Source organism: Cryptomeria japonica, chromosome 2 (genome assembly GCF_030272615.1).
Source record: "Cryptomeria japonica chromosome 2, Sugi_1.0, whole genome shotgun sequence".
In the NCBI taxonomy this organism is placed as follows: Eukaryota; Viridiplantae; Streptophyta; class Pinopsida; order Cupressales; family Cupressaceae; genus Cryptomeria; species Cryptomeria japonica.
This window is the reverse complement of record NC_081406.1, coordinates 639,777,031-639,789,978: the sequence shown is the minus strand read 5'-3', so window position 1 is coordinate 639,789,978 and position 12,948 is coordinate 639,777,031.

The window sequence follows — 12,948 nt, the reverse complement described above, 5'->3', positions numbered from 1 at the left end:
AGGTGATAGATATTTCATGATAATCATTGATGACTACTCTAGAATGTGTTGGGTTACTTTTCTCAGAGAAAAATCAGAAGCACTTGGAAAGTTCAAACTGTTCAAAGCAATGGTAGAGAATGAAACCGGTAAGAAAATCAAATGTCTGAGATCAGATCAAGGAGGAGAATTTACATCTAAGAAATTTAATACATTATGTGAAGTGAATTGAATCAGAAGACAGCTATCAACACCCCAGACACCACAACATAATGGAGTTGTTGAAAGGAAAAATAGAACTATCTTGGATGCAGCAAGAAGTATGTTATCAGAAGCAAATCTACCACATGTGTATTGGAGAGAGGCAGTAAGTACAATGGTCTATACAATCAACAAAGTTCACATCAAAGGTGAAACCGGTAAGACCCCTCATGAACTATGGTTTGGTATTACTCCTACTCATAAATATTTCAAAATATTTGGAAGTAAATGCTATATTGGAAGGGATGAGTATATTGGCAAATTTGATCCTAGAAGTGATGAAGGAATATTTCTTGGTTATTCATCTAAGAGCAAGGCATATAGATGTTTTAACAAAAGATTGCAAAAAATTATTGAGAGTACAAATGTGAAGATTGATGAACAATTCAGAGGAACTTCAAGGTACATAGACTCTAAACTGGCAGCAAAGATTCTAAAAAATGAACCTACATTGAACCTACCAGTACAAAATGAAGATCCACTTACACCGATATCATCTAAAAATTCCACAATAACTGAGGAACAACAACAAACAAAGACACCCTAATATGTAAGACTGAATCACTCTGAAGATCAGATAATTGGAAACAAGTATAAAGGAGTTATGACAAGAGGAAGATTGGCAAATGAAGATTTATGTCTTATTTCTCAAATTGAACCATCATCAATTAATGAGGCATGTGAAGATAAACACTGGATTAAAGCTATGGAAGAAGAATTAGAACAAATTGAGAAAAATAACACATGGACATTAGTACCCTGGCCTAAAGACAAAATTATGATTGGAGAAAAGTGGGTATTCAAAAACAAACTTAATGAAGATGGTAAGGTTATCAGAAATAAAGCAAAACTAGTGTGTAAGGGATATTCTCAGAAAGAAGGAATTTATTATAATGAAACCTTTGCACTGGTAGCTAGAATTGAGGCAGTCAGATTATTTTTAGCTTTTGTAGCACACAAGAACTACAAAGTATATCAAATGGATATTAAATGTACATTTCTGAATGGAGATCTTGAAGAAGAAGTTTACATTGAACAACCTGATGGATTTTCTTTGACAGATAACAAAGATATGGTTTGTAGATTAAGGAAAGCTTTATATGGGTTGAAGCAAGTTCCAACAGCTTGGTATGCAAGATTGGATAAGTATCTTTTGAAGATTGGTTTTTCTAAAGGTAATGCTGACAACAACTTATATTATAAAGTGACAAATGATGACATCTTGGTTATAGAAGTTTTTGTTGATGATATAATCTTTGGAGGAGAAGATGGATTATGTAAAGAATTTTCTATTGAAATACAACAAGAATTTGAAATGTCTATGATTGGAGAAATGTGAGGCCCTACCCCGACTCAGTCTAGCATTTTAGTGGTTTTTATGTTGAGATTATTATGGATGCTTTATTTTTATGCATTATAGATTTAGAACATATATGATTCCATGATTTGGATAACATTGCTATATGTTGATGCTTCATTTATATGCTTTATGATATAGAACTCTATATGATTCTAGAATAGGATGAATTTGAGATGATATATGTCATTATTAGATTTGCAGGACTTTACTATGATGATAGAAATAGGATGCATGTTTTATGTGTGGATCAAAATTATGAGAATTATGATAATTGCTTATGTGGATTTATTTGGATATAAGATGTATTGATTTGTTTAAGTGTATATTGTATGCAGAGTGTTTGATGTGTATTCTTATTCATGTGTTTTATATTATATGAGGTTATTTGAAATTACTAATGTGTAATTTAGATTCACAAAAAAATTATCCATGTGACCATGAAAATATTATGGAGAACCAAACCTAGACCTATGTACGTTCGTAAAACCAGGGTTTGTCTATTTGGAGAGACAACACCCCATTTGTATAGTATTTTATTTGTAAAAGTGGATGTTGCATGTGTGTTAGATTGAATTTATTTATTTGTGTAAATTCAACAAGAGACAAGATTTCATGTATAATTTTGTAAAAGTATTTTTATTGTGTCACTTGACACATGTGTTGATTTATGTTTTTTTTTTTTTTAATTGTCTCTTGGAGGGAGTTGTTTAACCATAGCTTTTTCAATTAATTTAATGTGATTCCATAATTGCCTTCGGAAGAGAATCTTTGGGGTGGTCAACTTAAGTTTGACCCGAAAATTAACTTCAGAGGGGTTTAAAAGGGGTTAAATGGACACCTAGGGGTAGTTTAAGAGTGTTTCCTAAAGTCCATAAGGTATACCTAAGGGTTATGAGTAATTTTAGGCATGTTTCAACTCCCATGTGACCATTTAGACACCCTAAAAAGTGGGTTTCCTAAGTTGAGCGAAAATTGAAAATTAGAAGGCATCACATAAGTTGTTAACTTTCCTTTTTGATGAGAGATCCTTTTGGATCTTTTTCTGACTTTTCCTTTTTCAATTTTAGAAACTTGTGAGAACTCTCACTGAGGCCTTTTTAGGCAAGAATGAGAGATTTTGCGGGTAATCACCCACTCTCCATTTTTGGAGACAAGAATTTTGAGAGAAAAGATAGATTTGGTTTTAGGATTTTGGGCTAAGTGTAGAGAAGCAAGGGATTGTGGATTTGGGCAGCTCATCCTCAACTAATTTAGCATTCCTTTGGGCAGTTGAAGGTTGGTTAAATTTCTCTTGTATTGTTTTTATATTGCATGTTATGTTGAAAGGAATTGCTTGTATAGAAAAGGCTTGTTCTTGTATTTTCCCCTATGAAAATTTAATTTGTGTCCTACATTTTACTCGTGTATTTTCTATGTTTTGGGAGTAATCAAGACCTCCTACTCTTGGGAGAGAGGATGGTCTTGTGGGTGGTGGAAGTTTGACATGCCTTGAGTGAGAGGCTCTTGTTAAGAGAGTGATCTCAAGGGATTCCTATGTAACCCTTGCTGCATGGCTTGTTTATGCATTTGGGGGTCATAAGGAGGGAAATAAGGCATGAATGCCTTTGGGGGCATAAGGTTGTGGGGTTGTTATGCTTAAGATTTATCATTGTTTTCCATGAGGTCGCCTTGAGTTTTACCATACTTGCAGTCTTCTCAGGATATTTGGTCCACTACCACCCATGTATAGACATCACATTGTGTGGTGCAGTGTAGCCCTGGGATGGGAATATGTTTGTGATTGTTTTCCCTTGTTTATTTTGTTTGCATGTGTGTTACCTATCTAGGGCTTGGTTCTCCAAGCTTGGGGGTGGCTACTAGTTAGCCTAGTCTGGGAGGTGAGCACTCCATGGTCATAGCTTTTGATTTATTGCAGGCTGTTAGAAGAAAATAATAGGACATGTAGATGTGGCTGGAGTTATTTGTTGTAGAAAAATATTTGTAAATGTAATTATTATTATTTGAAAGTCCTCATTTATTTGAAATGAGAGACCTATTGTAAAGTGATAGTAAAGTCTTGGAAATATCTTTTAAAGATATGTAATATTTATTTATACTATACTGCAGAAAAGAAATGAGTAACTCTGGTTTTAGTTTTCTATATTTCTGAAAAATAACATTTGTTGTGTTTAGGATATTTTGAAAAGAAAGTAATTTATTTATTTCCTTTATGCATTTAAAACAAAATATTAGGAAAGAAATGAATTAGATTTGCATGCATGCAGTAGGCTGGAAATAAAACATTTAGATCTATACATGTTAGTGCAAAAGTTAGTTATTTCAATCTGTCTTTTTATTTATTTGCAGAAAATAAAAATCTAAAAGTTATTATAGCCATAAATTCTAAAAGAATTATTTTAATAAATTCTAGATTTATATAGTTGTTGTGTTTAAGTTCACTTAATTTTGTTATTTACACTTGTAGCAGAAATTAAAATCTAAGGTTAAATGTCTACCTATTTTTAATAATAACCTATTTATATAGTTGTTGGAATAATTTATTTAATTCTAACAGTAAATTATTTGCAGAAATTAAACCTAAACTAATTAGTTTATCTCAATCCTAGCTAAACAGTATATAAAAAAAAGTACATTGTTTTAATTCTGGAAGTTCTTTTTTAATGGACCTGTTAGAAAGTTCATGTAATATTTTGCATGTAATATTATGCATGTAATATATATATATATATATATAAAAGAAAATTTTAAAAAATATATATATAAAACAAAACAAAAAATTACACAGTGGTTGGCCCCGCGGTTTCCACTATGTGGACACACAGTGTCGGTCGCGGTCGCCATTGTGTGGACACACAATGGTGCCGCGCCCACCACTGTGTGGACACATAGTGGCACCGCCCGGTACCTCCACCTCTCTTCCCCTTTGCCGAGTTCACCATGGCCGCCGCATGTTAAATTCGCCTTACACAATCCAAAGAAAAGAAAATAAAACCCTAGCTGGTTAGAGCTAGGGTAATATGAACAAAGTAATAAAGAATGAAAGAAAAAAATATAAAAGGATTCTTTTTATATTAATAAAATTAGGGTTTCCATAATGTGAAAGCATATTTAAGTTTATACATACATACATACATACATACATACATACATACATATATATATATATATATATATATAGAGAGAGAGAGAGAGAGAGAGAGTGTGTGTTTAAATAAATGAATTGATAATTGTAGGTTAAGTATTTTATTAAGTGGTCATATATTATATATGTTTTTAATAAACATATGGGCATAATTTTTTTTTTTTAAATGTGTTTAAATTCAAAATATTTGTGAAATTTAATCTATTATAAACTTTATAATAAATTGGGTAAGATTATTTTTGGCTATTGGGAAATATTTACACTGTATAGGAAAATATTTTTAATGAATTATTTGACCCTTTAGCCGATTTAGTTAAAATACATTTTATTTATTGTTAGTCATTTATAAACTATATGCTAGAACTAAATTAATTAGTTTCTACAATCAATTATTGGCTATGGGAGATTAATTTTATCTTCATCAATTAATTGATTTAATTTAGTTAATGATTAAAATCAATGAATTCATAAAATAATACTTTTAGTATTCCGCATTTGATTTAAATTATATTCACTACTTGAGTTAGAGCTTAGAGTTAACTCACACTTAGTTGCTAGCAAAATCTCATAATTGCAAATTTATATGTTTTGAGTTGTGATTTAAAAATAAAAAAAATTATTATCCCGTTCTTGCCCAAAAGTTTGGGCATGACAAGAAATAAAATTCTTTTTAGGATTGCAGATTTCACAGACTGATAAAGGTATATTCTTGAGTCAATCCAAGTACTTGAAGGAGTTATTAAAGAAATTTGGGATGGAGAACTCTAAACCGGTAAGCACACCTATGACTACAAATGAAAAATTATCACTAAGGGGTGAATCTAAACCTATTAATCTAACTAGATACAAATCTATGATAGGAGGTTTACTATATTTGACACAAACAAGACCTAATATCATGAATGCAGTATATATTGTTTCAAGATTTTAGAGTAATCCTAGAGAAAATCATGAATCAGCAGTAAAAAGAATTTTCCAGTACTTGCAAGGCATTACAAATCTTGTATTATGGTATCCTAGAGATGAAAACTTTGAATTATGTTCATACATAGATGCAAATTGAGTAGGAGATGTGGATGATAGAAAAAACACCACCGGTGGAGCATTTTTTCTTGGAAGCAGATTAATTTCTTGGTTGAGTAAGAAACAAAATTGTACATCTTTATCAACAGCTGAATCAGAATATGTTGCAGTAGTAACTAACTGTACACAAGTATTATGGCTTAAGCAAATGTTGAAAGATATAAAGGTAAAATGCAAGGAACCTATTACTATCTATTGTGATAACACTGCAACAATTGATATATCTAAGAATCCGGTATTACATTTTAAAACCAACCATGTTTCTATCAAACTGAATTTTCTAAGGGAAAATGCTGAAGCAAAAGAAATTAAAATGGTTTATGTGAATACTAAAGAGCAGATTGCAGATATTTTCACTAAACCTCTGCCTAAGGAGACTTTTGAATATCTCAGAGATCAGCTAGGGGTCATACCTCAACCGGTAGAGACTTAAGAAGTTGATGTTTGTCATCAACCAGCAAAACTAACAAAGAAAACTTTTACTCCAGCTTTGATGAGGAAGCTACTTCTCAGGGGGAGTAGTTGGTATACTAAATTGGTTGGTATTTTGTATCTAAAAAATGGTTTTTATTTTTACTTTGGCATTTGATGTCAAAGGGGGAGAGATTGATATAGAAAAACACATTATCTTTTGAGGAGAGATTATTCATTGGGGGAGAGATTGTTACTCTCTGTATCTGTATTTTGATTTCTGCTTATGATCTCTTTTGGGAGATTGTTGGCTTTTGTTGGCTTTTGGTATTTGGTATTTCTGTTTTGGCACTTTGATGGTTTTTCCATCTTGTGTTGCCATCAATGCCAAAGGGGTAGATTGTTGGTATTTTGGTATGGTTTTGTCATTGATGTCAACACCTACTAAACCTTATCAACTCTAGCACTTTGGAGAATCAGCAACATTCACTGGCAAGCAAATGACTCATGCACAATCACCGGCATCTGGCACACCAGCAGGATATAATGATCACCATCGCTTGGAATGGCATGGAAAACACTTAATTATGTCGAAGACATCGTTTGGACACTTTTTCTTTAAGATTTGTTTATTGGCATAATTGTATTAGCATATTTGTTGTTACCTGCAAATAAGTCCAGGTTATACACCAGCAGGTTTATCTTTTCCAGATCGGCATGGCACGCTATAGAGATAATTTATTATTGTTGTAAATGCATTAAGCTGACATGTTGAATCGGTAATTGCATCGAGCATTAATTTATTTGTAAATTGATTTTATTGTAATATCCTTTAGAGCCGACCTACTAAAATTGGTCCTAGGTTATGATATAAATGTAAGATCTTATTTGTAAGATCAAATGCGGAATGCAAAAAAGGATTGTGTGGAGGTATATGTGCTAATAAGCAGATCTATACACACAGACATCGTTTGAAGGTGAAGCAAGGTTTTTGTGAAAGCATACCATAGCTACACTGGTACTAAATCCAGCATATGAAGATGCTATTTTGAGTAGTACATCCTTATTGGATTTAACCATCCAATTGTAGTCAGTGTGACTCCTATTTTGTGTTTGAGTAGTGAGCTCTAGGCACTTGGCCTTTTTGCATGTGCAGACCCCATTTATATACATATACTATCTGCAGTAGTGTCATCTGATTGTGGGTAAGGTTTCCCACTATGGTTTTTCCCCTTACAGGGTTTCCATATACAAATATTGGTGTTATGTGTTGTGGATGTTATTATATTTCTATTTCATGTATTAATCTTTACAGGTACTACAAGTAACTGATAAACTGTCTACTGGTATAAAAGACTGGTTTACCGATATTAAGCATTAAGTTGGTTAAGTTGTTTTTGGTTTGAATTTATTAGACAACTGATTCACCCCCCTCCCCCTCTCAGTTGCCCCTGGGACCTAACAGTTGAAGCGGCTAGAAAATGTTGATCCAAGGAAAGGTAGCTCACACTTTTTGGAGAGAAGCGGTGAGCACTGCAGTCTATACTATGAACCAAGTACTCATCAAGAAAGGAAAATATAAAACCCCTTATGATTATTAGACAGGGAAAACTCCCACTGTGAGTTATTTAAAGTGTTTGGTAGTAAGTGCTATATCAAGAGAGGTGAGCATTTGAGCAAATTTGATACAAAATGTGATGAAGGAATATTTATAGGATATTCCACTAAGAGCAAAGCTCTCAAGTGTTACAACAATAGAACTCAGAAAATTGTTGAAAGTATCAATGTCAGGGTCGATGAATCCCCTGAGGAACCTGAGGTAACATGCAGTGAAGAAGTAAAAGATGAATGAGGTATAGCCTTCTAGGAACTAGTTAAGAAAGAAACTTGTGAAGATCTTAGTGTTCTTGTACCGGTAGAATCCACAGTAAGAGAAGAAGAAGAGGTTAGTGAAGAAGAAGAAGAAACGCTAGCAGACTAGGCTAGAATCATTCCTAGATATGTGAAGTTGCACCATGATCCAAAGCAAATCATAGGAGATAAAGATGCAGGGATACTCACAAGAAGAAAAGTGAAGGAGAACTCTTGCATGATTTCTGAATTTGAACCCAAGACCTCTAGAGAAGCTCTTACAGATGAAGATAGGATTAAAGTAATGGAAGGGGAGCTAGATCAGATAGAAATGAATGCAACATGGTCTTTGGTGCCCAAATTGGAACATAAAAATGTCATAGGTACCAAATGGGTCTTCAAGAGCAAGTTGAATGAAGAAGGCACAGTTGTTAGTAACAAGGCTAGGCTTGTATGTAAGGGATACACTCAGGAGGAGGGAAAAGATTATGGAGAAACCTTTGCTCCTATGGCTAGAATAGAAGGTGTTCAAATGCTACTTGCATTTGCAGCATTTAAGGGATTTAAGGTCTATCAGATGGATGTAAAGTCTACTTTTCTCAATGGAATCCTAGAAGAAGATGTGTATATAGAGCAACCAGAAGGGTTTGCCTTATCAGAAGATAGTGACATGGTATGTAGATTACTCAAAGCCATTTATGGACTGAAACAAGCACCTAGGGCATGGTATGAAAGACTACACTCTCATCTTGTGAAGATTGGATTTCAGAGAATAAGTGAAGATAGCAACATCTACTTGAAATCAGAAGGTGATCATATTCTGATCTATGAAGTGTTTGTGGATGACATAATTTTTGGAGGAGATGATAAAATGAGTCATGCGTTTGCAGATGAAATGAAGAAATAATTTGAGATGTCTTTAATAGGAGAGATAAAATTCTTCATTGGTTTAGAGATTCAACAAATGAAAGAGGGTATCTTTATTACCCAGTCCAAGTATGTCAAAGAGGTATTGAAGACTTTTGGCATGGAGGAAAGCAAACCGGTTGGTACACCGATGGTGACTAGCTATAAACTGACCAAGGAAGATGATTCAGCACTAGTGAATGAAAAATAGTATCGGTCAATGATTGGTAAACTGCATTATGTGGTGCACAGCAGACTAGATATTACTCATGCAGTGGGCATAGTAGCTCATTTTCAGAAATGTCTGAGAGAATCCCACTTGGTAGATGTGAAGAGGATTCTTAGATATTTGAAAGGAATAGTTGATTATGGATTATGGTATCCATATAATGGTGACTATAATCTCAAAGTATATACCGATGCCGATTGGGCAGGTAATGTGGATGATCAGAAGAGCACAACTGGTGGAGCATTCTTTCTCGGTGGAAGATTAGTATCATGGATAAGCAAGAAGGAGAGTTGTACTTCTCAATCTACAGCTGAAGTGGAATATGCGGCAGCATTTATGAACTGCACTCAAGCAATTTGGATGAAGCATGTATTGGAAGGTTTAAAGGTACCTGTATCTGAACTGGTGAACATATTTTGTGATAACACAAGTGCAATAAACATTTCCAAGAATCTAGTATTGCATGTTATAACTAAGCACATTGAGCTTAAATAGCATTTCTTGAGAGAGAAAGTTTAGAATAAGGAGGTTGTATTACAACATGTTTCTAGTAAGGAGTAGCTAGTAGATATATTCACTAAGCCCTTACCGAAGACTACATTTACCTATTTGAGAGGTGAATTAGGGGTTCTACCCCTTCATGAAGTCAACTAAGGTTGTGTGCTCTACATCAGTCAATTACTATAGTGTCAAATCTTTCAGGATTGATGTGTTGATGGAAGCTACTCCTTAGGGGGAGTAGCATAGTATATTTTGGAAGCTTATGCCTCCACTTTGGCATTGCTATCAAAGGGGGAGAAGATATATGATAGATGTATGGGGAGAAGATATCTGATAATGCAGATACACTGGTCTATGAGGTTTTTCAATTGCAATGCTACACTGAGTATTGCCATCAATATCAAAAGAGGAGATTGTTGGATATCATTAGCATATGATGAACCGGTATGTTGATATGATGATAATGTATGTTATCATTGATGTCAATGTGTAAGTGAGCTAGTATATAGATTGAAGAAGTTGGTGAATCGGTATGAAGAGGCATGAGGAGATTCAGTGAACCAGTGTTGGGGTTCACTAACTGTGATTACCGGTTGGTAGTCTCATCTCTATGGTTATCGGTTTGGTGATGAACCGATCATACTCTGTGATGAGTTGGCTAAGAGATGTGATCAAGGTGCCATGTCATCTTTGTGCGCATAAATGATTGAGGCACAAGAAGATTGACTGTGTTTGAAGTCTACCTTGGGAATGATCATTTGTCTTAGTGGTATGAGAAGAGAGCGTGATGGGTTACAGATTCCAATATGCAGTGATGAATGAATGATGCAAATTATCTTGTGATCTGTTTGAAATTGTAATACTCTATGCAATATGTTTGGATGGTCAAGATTGGACTGCCTATGTTGTAAAGCTAAGATGCTTAGGGTTTAGGGTTTATGTTACTGACCTATCTGTTGTCTATAAGGTCGATGATATTTGTTATTGAAAATTTATTGGCAAATGTTGTGTGTATGTATCCAAGTGAAGAGATACTTGATACTTGCCAGACCGGTAAGAGGGAAACTGCAGATTCTGATTGCAGAGTAGAGGATATGAAAAGGATCTACCTTAGCATGTAGTGTTGTTATCATATCGTAGTTTTTCCCATTGTCTTCTAATCATTTCAACAGATGGAAAATCCCTTTACCGGGTAGCTTTAACAGTCTTATTGTAAAACCTGTAACCAGGTGACTCAAGATCATTGAGTTCTTTAAATCCTCTAGCAAGGTAACCTTTAACAAGGTTTCAACCTTTAATAGGGTATATATCCATCCCTTAACTAGGCGATCTCTAACAGGATCGGTTCCTAGCAGAACCTTATTGTAAAGTCTTTAACCAGACTAGGCTCCTAATAGGGTGAGCTTCAAAAGAGTTCAAAACAAGCTTGTGGGTATTCATCCCCACCGTGGTTTTTCCCATATGGGTTTCCACATGAAAAATATGTGTGTTATGTGTTGTGCACTTTTCAAATGATGTTTATGAAGTATTTGGTTGAAGGATTATGCATGCAAGGTTAATAGGTTATGGTATTTTTAGTATACCACATGCATATGTTTATGGGTGAAGTTGTTGTTGCATAATTGATCATATTTGAAGTATTCAGACCTATCATTTTATGGTGTCTAGTATCTTACTGTGTTTAACCTGTATCACCATGGTTAAGTTCAGTAATGGTGATAACAAGTTGGTTTTGCTTTAGCTAGATAACTTGGTAAGAGAGTTTTTACCTATATTGATTCACCCCCCCCTCCCCCCGCCTCTTAGTACTAGTTGGGGTATTTGTTGTTCATCATAATTCATCAAACACAATATATTAATAAGAGGTAGTTGATTGATAGGGTATGTAGGTAGTTCAGCAGGATACAACAAATGCCACAAGGGTTAGGGATGTATGCATGTAACGTGAGGGATCAGGTGCATTTGGGTCCATTATTGTCATATGATTAGGTAGTGACATAGATGCAAGAGATGGTTCCCATGCCTTGGGACATATGGGAAAATGTAGAAGATGCAGGGATGGATGCATAATATACTACATATTGGGCAGAGCATTTGTTCCCACGGCTGATGGATCTAGGGGATCTGATAGAGGGAGATGATGGAGGTGATGGAGATGATAGTGGAGATGGTGGAGGTAGAGGCTGATGGTGGAGGTGGGGCACAATGATAGAGAGGAGAGTGGCTCAGAGGAGAGATGGTGGAGAGGAGAGATAAACTCATGTAGTGAGGGGTAGAGGTGGATTACCATTACAGGTGTCAGCAGCATAGGGTCCTAGATAGGTACAAGTTCCTAGACGAGTACAGGGATGGAGACAGGGATAGGAGTAGCTATGGGAGCATCCATAGGGAAAGGGCTAGGGGGGAGAGGAGGAGGATGAGCTACTATCCTTGAGGGAGATCTACTAGGGATAGATAGATGACATCCAAGATTTGGAGAGGGATACAACTAGACTCAGGAGACAGCTAAGTGATACTAAGCGGGAGAGGGATCAGGCTATTCAGCACTATACAGAGGTTGAGGCAACATTGAGGGTAGGGAGGTAGGCAGCAGAGGACATAGGGGCCAGATACGTCTATGTTATGTGGGCAGGGGAGGAGATAGCTTACTGGAGAGACCTATACTATGGAGTGGTACCACCAGATCAATGGTATAGGAGCTTCTGAAGACCATCACAGACTGTGACGACCACTAGAGGGAGAGACAAGCAATAGGCATCTAGTGGTGGGGTTATGGGTCCTCAACCACCACCAGATAGAGGGGGCATGAGAGATGATCCTAGGGCAGATCCTTCCAGGGCTCAAACTCTGTCGAGGCTAGTCAGCTCCAAGGGAGGGAGTTCATCATAGCCTTAGAGGGCTCCCTATGTATCAGTTTTGCACCATTTTGTATGATGACACCTTCAGGTGATTATAGCCATATATATTTTGAAATCATTGTATCATGACACTTATGATTTTGAGATATATATATAAGATGATTCATTGTTGCAGCATCTATATGCCTGTGTACCTATGTGATGTTGCTTCTATGTGATCCAAGTTTCTATATGATGCTTATGATATGGATGCAAATATGTACATGATGAAATGCAACATTTTTTTGTCCTTTTATGTTTTATACATCATGCATGGTGCAGATTTGAATGTATGAAATGAAGATGTAAAGGATTATTTACATGATGG